Source organism: Chrysochloris asiatica, unplaced genomic scaffold, assembly GCF_000296735.1.
Source record: "Chrysochloris asiatica unplaced genomic scaffold, ChrAsi1.0 scaffold00027, whole genome shotgun sequence".
In the NCBI taxonomy this organism is placed as follows: Eukaryota; Metazoa; Chordata; class Mammalia; order Afrosoricida; family Chrysochloridae; genus Chrysochloris; species Chrysochloris asiatica.
The window spans coordinates 9,106,795-9,129,477 of NW_006408545.1; the positions used below are offsets into that span (position 1 = coordinate 9,106,795).

The window sequence follows — 22,683 nt, forward strand, 5'->3', positions numbered from 1 at the left end:
CTGTCTACCAGGATGTGAGGGATCTTTCTGTCTACCAGGTGGGGGGAAGGGAGGGGAAGGTGGAGCACAGGGTAGGGAACAGACGCAAGATCATTTGGGTGCTGGGGAGGGGGCAATACACAAGAAGGGGGAGGAGAGTGGAAGAACAAGGCAGATGGGAGAGCAATTAGGCAGGTTTGCATGGGCTAAGTGGGACAGAGGTAAACAATGATGTATGCACAACCTTGGAACAACAGGGCTCTGGGATACAGGGAATGAGGCATGATTGGAATGGGCAAAAGGCAGGAACCAATGTTAAGATGTATGGCTGTCTTTTGAATCTTGATTTCCCTTGCATACCATTATAAAATAGACACTTGATGGGGAGAGAAGGAATATCTAGAAATATCACCATAGAAAGCTTGTAAATCTGTCTTTTACCCATAACTGATTGAAATACCTAAAATGGGGCTACAATGTGCCCAGTGAAGAAGGCTTCCTGTGGAGCCTCTGCATTACGTAAGACCATAGGGGGAAACCTGAACTCCATCCAGAATATTCTGAGGTGGGAAATTTCCACTGGAAAGGACAAGCAGACCAGCCTGGAGTGGCTAGAAGAACAGAAGATACTTCTTGAAAGAAAGACGGACAGGAAAAATTAAAAACAATAATAGCAGTCTGACTGACTACTACAAGAAAAAGCAAGTTGCTTGTCCAGGAGACATCAAGGCAAGTGGCTGGTTCCCCTCAGGGCAAACCCCCTTCCAAGACTAAAACTCAATGGGAATACATGAACAGATATGTGCGCTGATTGGTGGCTACGTTGGTCACCGATAAGGGAAAGTGAGGGAAAAACAGTAATGAAGCAGCAAGCTAAGCCCTACCACGTTCAATAGACTCCTGTGAACCTGGGATGAGACCAGGTTGGCCAGCAGTATGGCAAGACCTGGGGATTCCTGAGCCCAGAGTCAGTGACATAGCTACAGAGGACTAGAGTGGAGAGTGAAAGTGAAGTGTCCAGCTGACAAGAAGAGAGGGCATATGCCCAAGAACAATAACATACTTGCAGATAATACCTACTTGACTTGGCTTCAATGGCTGGATGATCAGAACTCAACTAGAAGAAGAAAGAAGAGGGAAAAAAGAGTAATTTGACACAATTTGATAAACTTGACCTACACCTATGGCTGCAGTAGCTCAAAAGAGGGAGCAAATCTTTACAGGGAGGATCATTCCCACCCCCTTGGTACACAGGGTTGACAAGGATGGGCAACTTAGACATTGGCTACCCAAAAGGGGGGGGGGGAGGGGCGCTACAAAACCAAGAAGTGACTGGTTTACAAACTTTCAAGAGGAAGCTTAGTTCCATAGGGTACGGGGAAGGTAGAATCTCCACTAAGTAGTTTCCAATCTGTTGAGATGGGGCTAATGAAAGGAGATAGGGACAAGACTCTTGTGGTACAATAGTGAATAATTGCTATTAGTACTGATTGTGAGGGTTGGAAATGTAAAAGTAGACATTTTGTAGCAAAAGAAGGGGAGTGATTGACTTTGCAGTCCAGGAGCAGAGGTCCTTGGGACCATCAAGGGAGAAGAGCGGAGTGCGGGACCCTACCCAGAGAAACAATGACACTGGAGATGGAGGTAGAGACGATGACTTGGAGAGATGGAGTGGCAGGGAACTCTAGACCCAGAGAGGGAGAGGAGCTGTGTGGTGACGACCAGGGGGCAGGCTTGCAGGGTATATCCTTTGGTTAGTTGATGATGCATGGAGGGGATTGTAACCATGACAATGAAATGATATACGATAGCATGAATATAAAGCTAATGTTTTCCCATGTAAACTATCCCATAATTCACAATAAAATAAAACAAAACAAAAAGATGGAAGGAATACACAGAGTTATTGTAACAAAAAGAAATGGTGGATGCTTGAATATTTTAAGAGGTAGCATATGATCGAGATCCAATGACACTGAAGGAAAATCTAAACTGCACTGAAGACACTGGCGAAAAACAAACTCCTGGAACTGATGGAAAACAAACTGAAATCTTTTAACCAACTGATGCAACACTGGAGGCACTCACTCACCTGTATCAAAAAATTTTGAAGATAGTTACCTAGTCAACCAATTTTAAGAGATCCATATTTGCACACATTCCAAAGAGATGTGACCCAATGGAAGGCAGAAATCATTGAACAATATTATTACTTTCACATGCAAATAAAATTTTGCTGAAGGTAATTAAAAAATGGCTGCAACAGTACATTGACAGGAAACTGCCAGAAATTCAGGCCAGATTCTGAAGAAGGTATGGAAATAGGGTATCATTATTGATGTCAGAAGGACCTTGACTGAAAGCAAAGAATACCAGAAAGATGTTTTCTTATGCTTTAATGACAGTGCAAAGGCTTTCAACTGTGTGGATCATGACAAGATATGGCTAACATTACGAAGAATGGGCATTCCAGAACACTTAATTTTGCTCATGAGAAATCTGACTGAAGACCAAGAGGCAGTCCTTTGAACAGAACAATACTGAATAGTTTAAAGTCAGGAGAGTTGTGCGCTAGAGTTTTATTCTTTCACCATATTTATTCCCTCTGTATGCTAAGCGGATAATCTGAGAAACTGGCTGAATTATAGGAAGAAGAATGTGATGTCAAGATTAGATGAAGACTCTGACAACCTTTGATATGCAAAAGATACAACCTTGCTTCCTGGAAGTAAAGAGGATTTAAAATACTTTTTAATGAATATTGAAGAAACAGCCTTTGGTAAGGATTGCAAATATAAAGTAAATAAAAATCCTCAAAACTAGACTAATAAATAATATCATGATAAATTCTGAAAAGACTGAAGTTGTCAAAGATTTCATTTTTGTTGATATCAAAATCAACGTTCATGGAAGCAGTAGTCAAGAAATAAAACAAAGTATTGCACTTGGCAAATCTGCTGCGTAAGACCTCTATAGTGTTCCAGAACAGATAGCAATTTGAGGACTAAAGTGCATCTCTCTCAAGCCACGGTATTTTCAATTGCCTCATATGTATGTGAAAGTTGGACAATGAATAAGGAAGACCATAGAAGAATTGATGCATTTGAGTTATGGATTTGGAGAAGAATATTGAAACTACCATTCATTGGCTGCTAGAAGAAAAACTAATGTATGCTGGAAGAAGTAAAGTCAAAATGCTCCTGAGAACCTGGAATGTGAACTTCATGTCTCATAATTCAGACATTTTATCAGAAGGTATCAGACCTCAAGAAGCACATCATGCTTGGTCAAGTAAAGGTTAAGTGAAAAAGAGGTAGACCGTCAACAAGACAGATGGGCACAGTGACAGCAGAAATGGGCTCAAGTGTAGCAATAACTATAAGGGTGGTGCAGGACAGAGCATTTGTTTGTACTGTCGTACACAGCATCTCTGTGAGTTGGAACTGACTCTGGCATGTAACAACAGCAGCAAATCTAATTCTTAATTTAGAGTTAACACATTTTAGAACTCCTGATTTGGGGCCATTTTAAAAGTTGAATAATGCTATCTACTACCTAGCTTCTTGATGTGGTTGCTTCCTCACCACGCCCCTCCCATTACATTGCTTTCGTTTCTAATGTTCCTGGCCTTCGAGATTCTGTCTGATCACCCCCATTTAACCTTAGTCTTAATAGCCATTGCTTTTTATCATTCTTTGACATGGATTGACTCATTATTGAATTGTTCCTTTCATCAAATGGCCTAGTGTAGGAAGCCCATACTTTCTGCTCCTATGAAGTGCTGGTCCAGATAAATTAATTCTGTTCAGCATTGGTAGTATTGGAAAATCAGCAGTTATAGAATCATTTAACCCCGCATTCTCAAAGGCAAATGATTGTGTTTAACTGGATATTGAGAAAATTCTGAAATGTGCCTCCTAATGATTAATATGGTTTCCTGGAATGGGAAGGTTTTAAAAAATTGGCTTACTAATATCCTAACTTTCATAGAAGAAATTTTGTTAAATCCAAGCTTTAAAGTCGTTTCCATCCCTTATGCAAATTGCCTCACAGTAAACAAACATGGGTATGTGCCTCTGATTTTAGATAATACCAAAGGGATAAATTCTGAACTATGTAGCACATGTGATAAAATACCTCCTTCAGATCTTAATCTTGCTTCAAAATAAGGTGTGTATGTTCATACACAGATGGGAAAATCGACATCTATATTCACAGCACACAAATGAGCATTTTTAAAATAGCTTAGCCCATTTATTTTCTTTAATTCTCAGAAAAAATGTTTTGTATTATTTAGAAACATGCAGGCTTTGCAAACTTCCATTGAAGTTAAAGATTTTCTAGTAATTACATTTTTATTTCATAATATTTTCTAAGGGCTTCTGGTATGATGCTGTAAGATAAGCACTGGATTGCTAACCCCGAATTGGTAGTTCAAATACACCAGCTGCTCCTCACTATGAGTCAGAACTGACTCAATGGCAATTAGGAACAACAATATTTTCTGAATAACTCGCTTTCATCTATTACCATTAGTTCAATCATTGAAAACAGTTGATAGTGCTTTACATAGATATGGTGTGTAAGACAAGTATTTATACTCTGGGAATATGTGCAGGTGGTCTATTCAGAGTATTCATCTGTGACACTATTATTTATAGAGTCAAAACTACAGTTTTAATAATTTTGTGAGACTTCTTAAGATGCCATTATTAGAGCCAAGATTTACTTTCTCTTAGAAAGAAACCTCCAAAGTACTTTTTTTTTTTTTTTTTCCCTTCAATAAAATCCTGGAAACATACAGACTATGTGTTTTGATCACAACATAAAAAAGTATACTTGGAAAGAGTGTCCCCCACCCCCACCCCACCCCCCTCCTAGCCAGTCTATGAGTGAACAAAGAACTCTGAAGGTGGATTTGGTAGTAGTAACGTTTAAGGTAAAAAAGAACACACAAAAGCAGGTTGTATTCATGAACTACATGATTGGATAGGTGAGGTCTAGGTGCTGGTGAAGGTATATGGAATAGAAGAAGCTCTAAACTGTTCTCAGTTTAGATGTTCCATGCCCAAAACACAACAGACACTAAATGTTTCTGTTATCAGAAAGACACTTAAGCAACAAACAGGATTATCATTATCCTTAAAAGGAAAAAAGTAATACAGGAGTCCACATGCAAATAGTAATTAAATATTCATGTTGTTGTTGTTAAGTGCCATTGAGTTGGTTCCAACCTATAACAACCCTATATAAGGTTTCTGAGGAGTGGCTGGTAGGCTTGAACTGACAATCTTGCAGTTCAAATGGCTTTGCAGTCTGGTTCATTAACCCACAGTGTCACACCAGGACTCCAAATATTCATATTGTTGTTGTTGTTGTTAGGTGTCATAGAGTCGGTACCAACTTATAGCGACCCTATGCACAGCAGAACAAAAAACTCCATCTTGGGCCAACCTCACTACTGTTGCCACACTTGAGTTGCTGCTGCAACTTGGCCAGTCCATCTCGTTGGGGGTCTTCCTCTTTTTCTCTGACCCTCCACTTTACTAAACATTATGTCATTCTCCAGTGACTAGTCCCTCCTACAATATGTCCAAAGTACGAGAGACAAAGTTTGGCCATCTTGACCTCCAAGGCGCTCTCTGGCTGCACTTCTTCCAAAACAGATCTATAAGCTCTTTTGGCAGCCCATGGCACTTTCAATATTCTCTTCCAACACCATGACTCAAAAGCATCAATTCTTCAATGGTCTTCCTTACTCACTGTCCAGCTTTTGCATGCATAAAAGGTTACTGAAAATACCATGGCTTGGGTCAGGTGCAACTTAGTCCTCAAGCTAACATCTATGCTCTTCAACATTTAAAAAAGATCTTGTACAGCAGAATTGCCTAATGCAGTACGTTTGATTTCTTGATTGCTGCTTTCATGAGTGATGATAGTTGATACAAGAAGAATGAAGTCATTGACAACTTCAATCTTTTCTCCATTAATAACAATGTTGTTTATTGGTCCAGTGGTGAGGATTTTTGATTTCTTGATGTTGAGATGTAATTCATACTGAAGGCTGTGCTCTTTGATCTTCATCAGTAAATAAACATTTAAGTTATGTTCACTTTCAGCAAGCAAGGTTGTATCATCTGCATATTGCAGGTTGTTAATGAGTCTTCCTCCAATCCTGATGCCATGTTTTTCTTTATATAACACAGCTTCTCATATTATTTGCTCAGCATACAGGTTGAATAAGTATGGTGAAAGAATAAAACCTTGTCGCACACCTTTCTTAATTTTAAAACATTCAATGTTCCCATGTTCTTTTTGAACAACTGCCTCTTGGTCCAGGTAGAGAGTCTTCATGAACACAAGTAAGTGTTCTGGAATACTCATACTTCTCCATGTTGTCCATAGCTTGTCATGATCCACACAATTGAAAGCCTTTGCATAGTCAATAAAGTACAGGTAAACATCTTTCTGATATTTTCTGCTTTCAGCCAAGATCCATCAGACATTAGCAATGATATTCCTCATTCCATGGCCTCTTCTAAATCTGCCTTGAAACTGAAAGTTCTCTGTCAATGTATGCCTGCAGTCATTTCTGTCTTATCTTTAGCAAAACTTTACTCGCATGGGATATCAAAGAGATTGTCTGATGATTTCCACATTCCGTTGGGTCGCCTCTCTTTGGAATGGGCACAAATACAGATCTCTTGCAATCAGTTAGCCAGATTGGAAGTCTTCCAAATTTCTTGGCATAGAGGAGTGCGTGCCTCTTGTGCCTCTTCCCTTTCTTGAAAGATTTCAATTTTTATTCCATCAATTCCTGGTACCTTGTTCTTTGCCAATTTCTTCAATGCACCTTGGACTTCTTCCCTGAGTATCACTGGCTCTTGATCATACGTTACCTCTTGAAACGGTTGAACATGAACCATTTCCTTGTGGTACAGTGTCTCTGTGTATTCCTTCCACATTCTTTTGATATTTTCTGCATCATTCAATAATTTGCCCAGAGAATCTTTCAAACAAGAAAGTCATGGCTTGAATTTTTTCTTCAGTTCCCACAGCTTGAGAAATGCTGTGCGTGTTCTTCCTTTATGGTTTTCTGATTCCAGATCTTCGCACATTTTGTTGTAATATTTTCTCGAGCTGATCTTTGAAATTTTCTGTTCAACTCTTGGACCTCCTCATTTCTTCCATTCATTTTAGCATCTCTACGCTGGAGATCAAGTTTCCGTGTCTCTTCTGACATCCATTTTGACCTTTTCCTTCTTTCTTGTCTTCTCAATGACTTATTGCTTTCTTCATGTATGATGTTCTTGATGTCATCCCACAACTCTTCTAGTCTTCAGTCTTTAGTGTTTAATGTATCAAATCTGTCCTTCAAATGATCTCTAAATTCAGGTGGGATAAATTCAAGGTCATATTATGGCTCTCGTGGACTTGTTTTCATTTTCTTCAGCTTTAGTTTGAATTTGCATATGAGTAATTGATGATCTGTTCCACAGCATGCCCCTGGTCTTGTTTTCACTGATGATATGGAACTTTTCCATCGTCTCTTTCTGCAGATGTAGTCTATTGGATTTCTATGTATTACATCTGGTGAGGTCCATGTGTATAGCCATCCCTTATGCTGTCTAACAAAGGTATTTGAAATGAACAAATCATTGATTTTGCAGAATACTATCATGCATTCTTCCAGCACCATTTCTATCACCAAGGCCATATTTTCTAACTACCGGTCCTTCCTTTTTGCTCCCAACATTTGCATTCCAATCACCAGTAATAATCAATACATCTTGGTTGCATGTTTGATCAATTTCAGATTGAAGAAGTTGGTAGAATTCTTCTATTTCATCCTCACTGGCTTTAGTGGTTGTTGGGTAAATTTGAATAATAGTGGTATTAACTGGTCTTCCCTGTAGGTGCATGGATATTATCCTATCACAGACCGCGTTGTACCTCATGACTGATTTGGATATGTTCTTTTTGACAATGAATGCAACACCAATCCTCTTCAACTTGTCATTTCTGGCATAGTAAACCATGTGGTCATCAGATAAAAATGGCCAATACCAGTCCATTTCAGCTCACAAATGCCTAAGATATTGATATTTATGTGCTACCTTCCATTTTTGACAATATCCAAATTTCCCAGTTCATATTTCATACATTCCATGTTCTGATTTCCAATGGCTGTTTATAGCTGTTTCTCTTCATGTTGAGTTGTGCCCCATCAGCAAATGGAGGTTCCACAGGCCTTTTTCCCACGGGCTTTACACTATTCACATCATCACGCTCAACTCTACTTTGGGGAGGCAATTCTTCCCCAGTCTCATTTTGAGTGCCTTCCAACTGAGGGGCTCATTTTCTGGCACTATATCTGACAGTGTTTCTCTGCTATTCATAAGGTTGTCAGTGACTAAATATTCGGAAGTAGTTTATCACTCTTTCTTCCTAATCTGTCTTTGTCTGGAAGCTCATCTGAAACCTGTCCACCATGGGTGACCCTGCTGGTATTTAAAATACCGATGGCATTGCTTTCAGAATCACAGCAACTCACAAGCTCCCACTGTATGACAAACTGACAGATGAGTGGTGGAAACATTCATGTAGGCAGGTACAAACATCCAGCTGCAGGTGGCAGGATTTGAACAGACAATACTGCAGAATGTTAATAGAAAGTACTGAGGAAGATAGCTTCATTATAAACAAGTCAAGATCTCCTTCTTAGGATACAAGGAAGGCCACTATAATAGATTCAGAGGCACAAGGCTTAAGTCCCTGAACTTTTCTTACGAGGATCACTTCTCAGAATCAGGGCAAAGGTACCATTATTAGAACCAGCTTGTGAGGATCATTAAAGTAGAACAGGTAAAAATGGGCTTGAAATAGAAATCCAAGACTTAAAAGTTTGTATAGGGCTAAAATGAGCACTAGTGTGGCACTGCAGGATAAGCACTGGACTCCACTTAGTGGTTATGATTCGTACTGATAACCTCAAGGTCAAAAGTTTGACACTAAGAGCAGTTCTACAAGAGAAAGATGAGTCTTTCTATTCCTGTAAAGATTTACATTCTCAGAAGCACTATATAGGGTCGTTATGAGTTGGAACTGACTCCATGGCACATAACAACTACCAACCACCACCACTGCAAGGTCAGTTTGAACCACAAGTTTGGCAGTTCAAATCCACCAGCTGCTCCTCTGAAACCCTATATTCAATGGCATTTAACCACAACAGCAATGATGAGTGTAAAATTGAGGAATCTGATTTAATAAGACTTAGGGAAGCATAGTTTATCTTGATGACTGTGTGAGTTCTTTCTTAAGGCTTAATAAGTATTGGTTTTTCTCATTACATTTACAAACCTGAAAAGCTCTACAGAAGTTCTTATTCTATGGAGTATCCTGTTCACCTTTGCATCGTCTGTCCCCACCAACATCAGTCTGAGTTAGAGAGAGGCCTTTCCTCTCTACTTTTATGAGATCTCCTGCCATATAGCACTTTTCTATAATACTTGGCAGCTTTCTAACGTGTACTCTTTGAAGTGGCATATTAATACGCACTGTGCAGACAGAAGAGCATTAGTGTAGCAGAAGTTAAGCACTTGAATGCTAACCAAAAGTTTGGAAGTTTGAACCCATTAGTTGCTCTGTGAGATAAAGATGTGACAGCTGACTTCCATAAAGATTAGAACAGCCATGGGCCTGTTTTATTCTATTCTGTAGGATGACTATGAGTGAAATCCATTCGACAGCAATGGGCATGCAAAGGTGAATTTTCATCAAATAAGTCTGAAATTTTGGGGGCTAATCATGTTCCCTTGTTGAAAATTGTTTCAGAGACTTTAACTAGTAATTGCCATTGTGAATCTCTATGAAGGTATAGAGTATCACCATTTCCAACTATTATTTCTAGATCAAGGGCCACTTTCTTGGAAGTAGCATTTCAGAGGTGAAGAAAAGTTGCATGTTGTAGACATTGATTTTCTTTTCTTTCCCTTTCTAGTTTCTGTGAGCTTTTTTGAAGGTGAGGATAATTCATTGTTTATTTGTGTTTTCCCCAAACTGAGCACAAAAACCCTAAATTTAGAAAGTCTTAGTAAATATTTGTTGAATAAATTATTGAAAAGTAAATGCTTTAATGTGAGAACAGCTATTTGGAAGGATCTTTGGGGACAAAAATGTAGCAGTAAAACTGGTACAGTCTGTTGGGACCATAGCTGTAGTGCAAGAGTGTGAATTGCCAGTTATCTGGAAGGGTTTGACTGGGGCCTGTGGCAATGCCAAGAGGGTCAATATATTCCATTAGGCTTTTGTTCTCAACTCTGGAAAGGTGCAGAAACCAGATATAACCTTTTAAATAGAAACTTTGTTCTGTGTACAACAGCTTACAGCTTGTAGAAGACACCACAAAAGGGGCTCCTGTAACAGTATGAATGCACTACCCCATACAGCTATGGGTCAAGCACTTGGCTAAACTTCTATTGGGGGTGTCCCAATCCAGCACACATGCCAAGTGTCATGCTTATTTGTAACAGAGAAGTGTCCTCTTGGCCAGCTCCTTGAGTGCTGAGTTACATTAGATTCTTGGACCGATCACTATATAACCAATGGAAAGCACCAACCACCAACAATGGAAGTGCTCCAATGGGAGGTATGTGGAGAGATCGGGGCATGGGGCAGAGAAACCAGTGGGCTAAGTTATGGGTTGCTTGGATGGTGCTGATGCATGAACCCAGCCCTACAGTCCTGTGCATGGTCAGCTGGACCATGTATAGAGGACTAACACTATGGCTAACACAATGGAAAAAGCAAGAGTGGCTAGTGAATCAATGAACACTTTAGGGAGTAAAGTCGTGGAAAGATATTTGGTTCTACACACAGGGCATGGATCTTGCTATATTTCATGTGTCAGCTCCACTGGGGAACACTCAATAAGCTAACCTGGCTATGTGTTACAGAAAGTGCCAGTAGAACAAGTGGCTATATAGAAAAACGGGGCATTAAAGGCAATATATACTATAGGCCATCACCATGAAATAAATTGTGAATACTTGCCAGCAGTGCCCTAACTGCTGGTTAGAACAAAGTAATCACATTACCTACCAGTTGAGCAGAATACCACTGGCAGACATGCCAGGCAAACATTGGCAAATAGATTACATAGGGCCTCTCCCTATATCTGACAACTGTTGGTTCACCCTGACATGTGCAAATACCATTAAAGTACTCTTGCAAGTGTACTTGTGCAAATGAGCTACTCAGCCTTCCACTATTTGAGATCTCTACCAGTTCTTTGTGGCTTATGACACCCCCACTGACATTGATAGAAGTCAAGGGGTCCACTTCAATGAATACAAAGTCAAGGAGTGGATCGATGGTCTGGCCATTGTATGACATTTTAATGTCTCATACAATCTTACTGCCTCTGGGCTAGTGGAATCAATGAATAGGATCCTGAAACAAACCCTGTGGCTAGATATGCACTTGTTACAACAATGGGCTAAGACTACCAGAAGTGCTGCAATGCATCAGTGGATGTTAAAGGCAGCCTTGACCCACTGTTTGTAAGTTTCTCACACTGGGATTGCATGAGACCAGGAGAATATAAATATCCACCAGAAATGACTGCCCCCTGCCAGGGCTTGGAGACTTTCATAATCTTCTCTTCCCCACCTAGCCTCATTGAAGTTCATTGTCTTCTTTTCCTGGGTAGGGGAAACATGTACCTGTTCATTTGGCTTTTTGTAACCATGGGGAGTAGATCTGTAGACAGGTTTATAACTATTGCCATAGTTTCATCCAGCACCTCCTAAAAGTCTACAATTTTTCCATCTTGGGAGGGACCCCATCCCTCAGGGGACTCCGGTTTTAAGTCTATGGAACTGTGTAGTCCCCACATTGGACTCTTTCCAAGAGTGCCAAGAGTATGGTTTTGCAAACCAGGGGAGCTGCCTTAACCGGGGACTGTCTTGAATGCCTCCCTCTCCACTGCATGCATTTTACTTGATGGACATGACTTACCTCTGTTAGTACTTCTGACCTCTCTGTCCTTCTGTTCTTAGAGTAAGCAGTAATGCTTTTTCCAGTTGGGCTACCATGATTGCAGATGGGAGGAGCAGTCTGACTTTTGGGTGTGTTGAGAATTCCCCTTCGCCTCTACCACACGGCCTGCAAACACCAGCACCTGGGCCTACTTGACAGTGTGGTATGAACAGTCCTCAGGCTGCTCTCATATGTTTCCAGTGAAGTGCTCTGTGTAACTTCCGTCTCAGGACTATACTTGCTCCCAGATGTTCCATCTAATACAGGAGCAAGTTAAAGGTATATGCCCTCCAGGCTATGTTATATGGGATGACACTGATAGCTCTGTCAGCAATATACATCAAACAAAACTATAAGGCCTCCTGGTGTGTAGAGAGATCCCCTGCAAATAACAACCATGATATGATTTGACTCCCACAACAAGCATGACTCCAAGTTATTTCAATTACCTCCTTTAATGGGGTTTGGTGCACAGGGCAATGCTAGGATTGGAACCTTTCCCTCACATTGGGGTTGGCCCTGAGCATGTGCTTCTCATGGCTGGCCCTACCTGCCCCACAATTAGACAGGCAGATGCATGTGGGGGCAGCCCTATATCCCGAGCACCATTTACAATGCCTATCCTTTAAACCCAGTAACTGGGAAACAGAGTATAGCCCATACCATTGGGCCAAACGTACCACTATGGCTACATCCACTGATGTTAAATGGCAAGTTGAGACTTGTGAAGCATACAGCTGCAGCATTAAATGAAAACCTTCAGGCTCTCACTGTTGTCAGCCGAGACAGAGCAAATATGTAAGGTAGTGTTTCAAAACCGCATGGCTCTGGACATTCTCACAGCTGCTCAGGGAGACAGACATCTGTGCTCTTATTCATACTGAATGCTGTGCGTATATAGCTGATTATCACCACAAATTTTTATGGCTCTGCAACAAATGCAGGACACACTTCCACTATCCAACACTTGTCAGCAGACCCCTTCTCTTCCTGGACTGCCCTTGATGTGGCAATCTATATTTCTATCAATTATGGGAATATTGTACTTAGGAATAGTGCTTTGTTACCATATACACTGTAGTTGTGGCCTTTGGTAACAATTCTCTAACACCTACGTCTGAGGGATTGTGTGGAAGACTGATGGTAAGAATTAAGGGCCATTTAGGGGTGATGGGGTAAAGTATCGGAACACAAGTTGCATGTTCAGAAATGGCTACACTAAGCTCTGGTAGCGTAGTGGTTACAAATCGGGATGCTAACCTCAAGGTCGGCAGTTTGAAACTACCATCCATTCCATGGGAGAAAGATGAGGCTTTCTGATCCCGTAAAGATTTACAGTCTCGGAAACCTTGTACAGCGTCACTATGAGTCGGAATCAACTCCATGGTACTTAACAACAACAACAGTGTCTATTTAAACCATATCTCCTATTCCTTCACCCTGCTCTCACTATCTAAGAAGAAGTAGACAGCCCTCATCTTCAGCTATTCACACTGAAAATCCTTGTTCCCATGCTTTAGTTGTGCATATTCTTTGAAGGAGACAAAAACTCCCTCCTCCCAGTATGCATAATAAATCTCTTCATTCTCTAGGAAGTGGTAGGCAGGTCTGCACCTTGAGATTTTCTCCTAACTTTTCCTTGTTTCACATGCCACCCTTAATTTCCTGATGTATGTGAAACTTGTATATGTTATAATATTTAAAAAAAAAAAACAAAAAACCTAGCCCAGGCCCCTCACATGGAAAACCTTTACCGTCCAGCCAGCTAACAATGGAAACAGCTATTTTTTCATCCATTGTCAGTAAATTCCCTGTCGGCAAATTGTCTCTCTTTTCTTTTCTGTAATAAACTAAGGTCTCTTGGATTGGTTCCTAGTCCTTTTTTTTTTGTCTTTTGGCAACTATGTAAACATAAGGTTTTTCCTTCTAGGCATGAACACAACACCAAGAAACATTCATTAAGTCCCCCATATAAGCATATTCCATACATCTTGATTCATCCTGGCCTTTAAACATGAATACGAACAAGCATTTGAAGCATAGATTCAAGTGAGAGTTGATCACATTTTGAAAGGAATAATCTTTTGCCAAAAATTACTAACCCATGTGTAGATGTATAGATAGTAAAACTTTACCAGTTTGAAACACTGGAACCCTCAACCCCATATTTTTTTCATGAGAAAAGAGAATGCTTTAAGTATATCAATTCTCCTGTTGAACAATGTTATATGTTCTTTCTGAGAATTCATTTAGGGACAAGGTAAGAATTATGTATTGCTGATTTCACAGAAAAGAAGTACCTATGTTCCCAAACCTATGATCTTGTCATAGAGTAAATTATAAATTTATTTTTACCTTCTATCCTCAGTTATTGGTAGACTCAGTGTGTATAGGAATCGTCTTTTTTGGTGGTGGTGGTGGTGGGGAAGGCAATTATTGAGAGTTATAAATTAATCCTGTACAGAACACAGCAGCTAGGTGGACATAGAATAATCTTTTGTGACATTTCTTTTTGCTAACCAATAGCTGAAGGGCGTGCCTTTATTATTATTACTATTATTATTAACTTTATACATGGGTGCTATGCAATTGGGAATGATACCTTTCTCAACAGATCTGCTATCAGTTTCCCACTGTCTTATTTCAAACATTTCAACAGGGAGTAAACTGAATGTGCTTAGGAATTTCACAATTGTTCTTTGCAAATATTATTTCAGATAAATCATTTCTTAAAAGTCTCCCCGTAGTTGAAGTAGGCAACACCTACCAAGGGGAACACTAAAATACACAGAAATATGTTGCTCAATATCACACAATGAGGCAGGTTTCTAGTCACCTGCTCTATGGCTCTGAGATCTACAGCATCCACACTGACTCCTAGGAATCTCTCTGTCCACCTGATGCTTTAGTCATCTCCATGGAAGACAATATTGGACTTTTGAATGCTGGGGCTCATGGGCTTGTGGATGTGGCTTTCTGGTGTGCCAGGATCTCCTGGCAGCCCCTGTACACTTCAATTAAGCAGTTCAGTCCGGGCTTGGCACTCCAGAAGACAGGCACTACATGGAATATACCATGTGGTTCCACTGGATCCCTCAATAAAATGCAGAGGTATTAAATCACGTTTTGCATGTAAATAGCCTCACCGATGATAATATCCTTCACTTTGCCTATCTCAGTGAAAGTGGCACTTTCTTTGCTTGAGGCATAGGATGATGTCACCTGGATGCCCAGGGAAATGGAGGTAACCAAGCAGGTCTAAGAGGGTAATGAAGAAGGCCGCAGAGAGGATCATGTTCACAGAGGGTGAAGAGTCCATAAGCTGCCAATCACACGGACCAGGTGACAGCGGTGAGTGAACCCAGTGAGAGCAGAGGACAACAGGACTCCCCGCAGGTTGGAGGATAGTAGCGGCGCTGCAGGACCAGGCGGCCTCCGTAGATATCTGAGAAGCTCAGCTCGTCCTCCATGGCCGTCTCCGGGCAGCTTAGGAATGGTCTTTTAAAGACAGTGAGATGACTTTGTCCAAGTTTGATATATTTTAAACACATGCTTCAATAACTTAGTTGTGTTTCAGATAAATTGGACTCATGCCCTCTTCTGTCATAGAAAATTGGAAGAAAATTAGTGTACTTTATAATGATGATATTATTTATGTATTTATTCAACAAATATTTATAAAAGGATTAATATTATAAGATGCTGTATCATGAAGAAAAAATTCAAAGTCAATTTCAAGGACCTAATATTCTATTGGGAGAATCTAACCAATAAAACAAAATGACGATCTTTACAAATAGAAGGTGATAGAAGAAACATGGGCAGAGAGTGGCAGAATTACAAAAGATGTCAAAGTAAGTCTTTGTGAGAGACAGGGGGAGCTTTTTAGGACAGTTAACCTTTGAGTTCTTTAATGAGACTTTTTTTATATTAAAGGAAGAAAAGTAAGGACACTTCAAACCGATGGGATAGAATGTGAACTGGGTGCATGACTATAGTAATGAAGACACATGCCACAAGTTGATTGTGACTACCCTATGTAACATGATAGTAAGCTATAGATCAAGTAACAAGAAGTCATCTAATGATGATATACAGAGAATTGATAAGATCCTTTTATTTGAAACATCAGCGAAATCATTGATGGTTGAGTGGCATGTAACAATACCATGCTTTAGGTAGGAGATGATAAGATCTGTGTCAAGGCAGTACCAATGAAAAGGAAAGAAAAAGGAATTTTGAGATAGGACTCAGTTGATTGAGTGTGGTGGTTGAGGGTGTGAAAGCAAAAACAAAACCCTCAAATGGTTTTTACTTTGGGAAAAGGTAATAATATTAATACATATTGAAAATGCAGATAGGGGAAGAAGGAAGAGGCTTTTGGGAGGGTAAGAGATGAGTTTGGTGTTGGCACAATGAAGTATATGCAAGGAGCCTTCAAAAAGTTTGTGGAAAAATGGAATGAGAAATAATGAAATCTTCTTGGTATATGAGAAATAATTCAGGATTCTCATGTAGGTGAAGAAGATCAAAGGGACTCAGGGTGAAAACCGATGGATAACATTTTAGATATGTAGAGAAGGGTAGGAATTAGTGGAGACCAAAAATGAATATCTAGAAAAACAGGAGAAAGAAAATAGAATTGTTTCTAGAAGCCCTAAAGAAAGAAGTTTCAAAAATGACAGAAAACTAAACCAGAGATTGACTAGAATAAAGTCTGAAAACAGGCTATTGTCATTTTCAGTCAGGGGATTATTGGAGACTTTGGTGAGGTAGTTTTATTGAATTGGAGGGAATGAAAGACAAAATGGGTCAGGTAATAAACTGGGATTGAGAAGAGGCACAGTAAAGTTACCCACCCCTTCAAGAAGGGTTCTAGTAAATGAAAGGAGGAAAAATAAAGAAAGAAATTGAGTGAGATATTAGAGTAAGAAAAGTTATTTTTTTCTCATATAATAGAAAATTTAGTTTGTTTCTGAGCAGAAGAAAAAATTTAGGAGAGAATTTGGAAGCAGGCAAGTCTGTTGGCTTATAGAAACAGCAACTCAACATCTCCTAAATATTGCTTTTGACAGCTCACTTGCAGTATTCAAATGGAGAATAATACATAATCCTATTCAACAGGTCAATATATTCAGCAGAGTGGGTAAATATTTTGCTGTGCTCAAGTTTGGAATGTTAAGCAAAGGTTCTTCAAGAAGAAAACCAAAAATACAGAAGTCTATTTATTATGTCTAGACTGCAAGGTAAGACCTAAAACTGAGGTAAGATTATACCAACACAGGCGTGACAAAGGACTCTACCCTAGGGTGAGTAAGAAAGCAGAGGCAGGACTCAAGCAGAATGCCAACTCTGTCATCTGATTGTCTGGGATATACATTGTATGGATCTTTTTTAGTCCATAGCCCAGAACGTCTGTCCTCTATACACTAAATAGACAGCTAGGCCTTCAATTATGTGCTACTCAGCTCCTGTAGAAAGTGGACTTAATATGGAAGATATTTGAAAGAGATAGCAATAGAGCAATAAAGCAGTTGCTAGCAACTCATGATGATTTTGAACCCTCTTCCTACCATACCCCCTACCCCCAAGGGACATGTAGCACTTTCTGTAGATACTTTTGACTGTCAATAACCAGGTGCAGGGAACTGCTAGGGACATCTGATAGGTAGAGGTCAGGGATGCTGCTAAATTTCCTACCATGCACAGGGCAGACCTGCAACAAAGAATTATCAGACCCAAAATGTCAATGATGCTGAAGTTGAGAGTCTTTATCAGAAGAATGTTAGTTATCAATTTCTGAGTTCTCTAACTTTTATTTTTGTGTTAATTGAGATCATAACAAAAAATACTCTAAGATATGCCAGTCATTAATGAAAGTTTTAAAATACAATCAACTTTTTTTTTTTTTAAATCAAGAGTCAATATAAGAAAGGACCAGGTAAAGCATGTTTCTACCACTACTTCAGAACTATTGTTGCAAACATTCTCTCTATATTTTACTCAATTGCTAAAATATGTGATCCTTTGGAGATTTCTCTTATAATTTAAAGCAATGTACTTGCTTCTAAAAAGTCCTTTATGTTTTCTTTTGTTAACTCATAGAATTTAGGTTATATATTATTGACAAATTCTGAATCTATTAATTTCTGTTTTAATGTTGATAAAACTTAAATTTAGGATTCTATAGCAATAACTATTTCACTTTTTCTCCCTTTATTTAGATGGGTTTTTTTCAAATTAAATTTTAATGCATTCCTTCTACAAAGAAATGAAAGAAGTGTTTCTAAGTTATTTGAATCATTGTTTTGTAAGAATTGGAGCAAACTATTACTTATGAATAAATAGAATTATACAGCATGGCATCCCAAAAGAAGTGCCACTACATATAAGCTTGTAATTTTTCCTCTAACTATGCGCTGGACTGCAAGGTCGGTTTGAGTCATAAGGGCAGTGGTTCAAGCTCACTGGCTTCTCCTTGGAAACCCCATACAGGATCACTGTGACTTGGAACCGACTTGACAGCACATCATAACAACAACAACAATGTATAACAACTTGGAAAACTTAAACTGTAAAAATCTGTTTGATTTTTTTTTTAAACCAGCATGTCCAACTTTAAGTCAGAAAACAAATGGTCAGATAATGTCATGTTAAGTAGTTCAGCTCCATTTTAATCAATAATTTATTGCAATTGTTTAACTGGCAGCCTGGGTTATAGTTACCTGTCAGAGTGTGTAAGAGGGATCTGAAGTCATGCAAATTCTGTCTGTGAGAAGCTTGACATCCCTTTTGAGGACTCACCAAAGGAAACATTTGGCAGTATTTACCTGTGGTGTAGCCTATAAGTAGAAAGTTTTCTAGAAAATTAAAAAAATATGGAATTTGCTAATATATAGAAATACATTTCCTTCACTTCTTCCTATAGTTATGAATGGGAACAACAGTATTTGAATCCCAGCAGGGCAAGACCTGTGTCAGTCACAACAGTAAATAAGGAATTTTAATCAAAATGCTAAGTTCTATACTAGAGGTAAGTAAGAAAGCTACTATACAGTAAGTTTAGCATCTAACTTCAGGTCCTTATAGGACAAGACCCCACCCTCAACTATAGGGTTAACAATCTACTGAGGTGACATTATAATAAGATGTGTAAAATAATATTGTGTAAGGTGAAAAGAGAAGAAATGCTCAAATCTATACAATAGAAGAGCAGTGTGTGTGTGGAGGTGAGGTGTTTCAAAAATTTGTGGAAAAGTTCCATGATCTCTTCATTCCATTTTCCATGAACTTTCTGAAGCTACCTTATGTATATGATTTCATAACAATATACTTATGAAGCAGCTAAATGCTTTAGGTTAAGTAGAGACAAATTTTCCTGACAGTGAAGACACTGAACATTTTATGGACATGGTGGGAGCTTGTAAATCCACCCTGGTTTAAAGATTGTCTAAAATCAGAGAGCGTTTCAGATGTTGGAGAGGGTCAGAGTTCATTCAGAGGAATGGATTGGATGACCTCTCAAGAGCCCTGCAGGGCCAGGATTCTTTGATTCTATTAATGAATTTAAACATAGAAGATTCATCTTGTATATTAGAAGTTACATTAAAAATGTTAAATCTGTCACAGAGTGATAATCAGTGAAATATTTCATGCTCTGTGAGGCAACAGTAACCTTGAAGCTCTTTGTGAACTTGAAGCAGTGAAATGATAACTCACTCAAATGTCTGGTATGCAACTCTGGGGTTCTTTAGACTACTTAGAGATATAATAGTGTCTGGGTTGGTACCTGAAATTTTGACGTCCAAATGGCTATTTACCATTGTGCTGTGCTGGGTTAGTCATCAATATCAGTGACATTGATATTTCTGTGTGGTATGCTTGCATGACATAATATCACTGTGTTGTCTAGGATGATTCTTTGTCTGGATTATAGTTTAAAAATTCTTGTTGTCAAATTATAAATGAAGGACTGTATATATGGTCCTTTATTTATTTAGGTGTTTCTGCCACTAGACACCAAGAAGCCCGGTGGTATGAGAGTTTTGCGTTGGGCTGATAACTATAAGGTCAGCAGTTCAAATTCACCAGCCACTCTGCAGGAGAAAGATGAAGCTTTCTGCTCCTGTTATTGCTAAGTGCTGTCGGTCCTGACTCACAGTGACCTGGTATAGGATTTCCAAGGAGCAGCTGGTGAGTTTGAACCACAGACCTTGCAGTTCAAACTGACCTTGAGGTCGAGTGCTTGTCTTATCATGCCACACCAGGACTCCAGTAAATATTTACAGCCTCAGAATCCCTGAATCAAATTGCTGTGAGACGGAAACTACTCCATGGCACAAAGCAACAGTAGTGTGCTCTTTGGGTGTTACCAGTTAGGCCAAAGGGAATCAGTTTTTGCTGAGGTCCTTTAAGCTTTTGTTTCCATGGCTCAGTTCATTTTCAAAAGCAGCATGTGAAAAAATTGCTCATTGGCTCTTCTTCTCCTCCCTTACCTAATTGCCTCTTATTATATTATTAAGTCAAGTCTGAATTTTTCTATGAACTTTTTTGAAGTCTCTTCACGTGTTAACTTTGTCTTCTTTGTTAGACTGTGAGCCTTTGGATGATCAGAAACCTGTCTTAGGCTTCTTTTGTAAAGATTGTGCTGCATACTGTGCTGGAAAGATTATATGAATTCCATAAGTGCTTCTTGTTGTTATTAAGTACCGTGGAGTCTGTTCCAAATCCTATATAGGGTTTCTGAAAAATAGAGGGTTTGAAATGCAGATGTTGAAGTTAGCAGTATATGCTTATCCTCCAGCAGGATACCAGGATGTTCTGTTCTTTTTGTAACTTGAGATAAAACTCCAATACTCCAGAAATTAGGTATTTATCTATTCTCTATTTCAATACAAGTTAAAACTTTCAAAACAAGTTTATGCCAGTCCATTCTTTCTTTATGCCTTGCCTATCTAGCAGAGTCCTGGTGTGGCGCTGTGGTGTAATGCATCAGACTGCAAGGTCGGTGATTCGAGCTCACCGGCTGATCTTTGGAAACCTTATACAGGGTCGCTATGGGTCGGAACGGACTCGACAGAACTTCACAACAACAACACATAGACAAAGCACACAGAGTAAAAAGCATCTTATTCAACCTTCACTTGGTTATTGCAGGATAGAAAACGTGGAAAGGCATTGGAAACTGTCAAGTCGTTTACCAATGCTAGTGCTGCTGCTCATAATAATTTATTACTAAGGAAGTTTTGGGAGATTTGTTGTTTTTTTTTAAGTACAAAAGGACTGCATTCAAGAGAAGAGATTTTCAGACTACTTTCTATAACTTCCCATGAGATTTAAAGCAAGTCATTCAATCTTTTTGATTTCAGAGTGTTCATTTATAAAGCAGAAAAATATTCTCTCCCTATTGGTCTCAGAGGAGGTGAAAATAAGTAAGAGTACCTGAAACCATACATATGCTTCTTAGTAGAAAAGTACTATAAATTCCCATTTAGTATTGTTATTATTATTAAAGTGAAGCAAAAAGCTGATAAAATATCACGAAAATGTTAAACTTGATCTTATTTCTGGGAATACTATTATTAAATCTCTCTTCAACTCACAGTGAGTAGCTCAGGGAAGCTGATGGATAAGATGTAAAAAGATTGAACTCAATGCTGAGCCCTAGACCTTGATCAACCCTTTGAGGTGTCTGCACACAAATAGAGCTGTCACCAGCCTGGTCTCGCCATTAAATCTTTACAACCTGTAAATGGATAGCTCCATCAGTGAGGCTCCAGCTTAGCCAGATAAACTGACTGAATAGGGAAGGAAAATAATTGGTGCTGTTGTCTGTACTTGGCAGAAAATTTAAACCTGGAGAACAGCTCTCTCCCTAGGTTGACTAGCAAAAGCTTGCAGACTTGCTTATATCTTTCAGTTGACTGCCAAATTGAAATCTCTAGCATAAAAATCTTTTATGCGGGTGTGCAATGGTCACTCCAAAGCTTGACTCTAAGAACTTGAAAGCTATATGATTATATACCAGGTTTTGCATTTCTTTTAGCAATTCTGAGATTAGTATTTAGGAAATTTTATAAAATAATGCAAATATGTGATCTTCTCTTAGTGATTTCTTACATGGTTTACATTATTACTACACTTGTACACATGTGCTGATTTAGTTTTAGCAAAGAAAGATACAAAGTAAAAAAAAAAAATACTAGAATTGCCAACTTATCAATAGATATTTCAAAATCCTATGGGTTCTGACTGTAAAGTAGGTTCTCCTTAACACTTGGATTTTAGGATCTTCCTTGATTATTTTTTTCTCTTCTGAAATTAGGCAAAGTACCAAGGATCTGAGAACATGAATAAATGGTAAAGTGATTTTTGAGTCTTTTTTTTTTTTTTTCCTCTATAATTTTCAACTTGCTGCGGTTACTGGGGATAGCAGACCACATCAAATATGGCATATGGGATTTGCTGTTGTTGTTAGGGAGATGTATCACTAGAGTTGGTTCAAAGAAGGAGAAACTTTATGAGTGATATGTTCTTGTTAGATGTCATCAAGACTGTTAGGAGTCATAGTGATTCTGTGCACAATAAAATGAAACACCACCTTATCCTGTAAGGAGCTCTGGTAGCGTAGTGGTTACGAATCGGGCTGCGAACCTTAAGGTC

General features: G+C 39.0%; 1 pseudogene; it reads right to left on the reverse strand.

The window, feature by feature from the left end:
- Positions 1 to 14,973: 14,973 nt before the first annotated feature.
- On the reverse strand, positions 14,974 to 15,491 carry LOC102825446 (annotated as a pseudogene).
- Between the last annotated feature and the right edge of the window lie 7,192 nt (positions 15,492 to 22,683).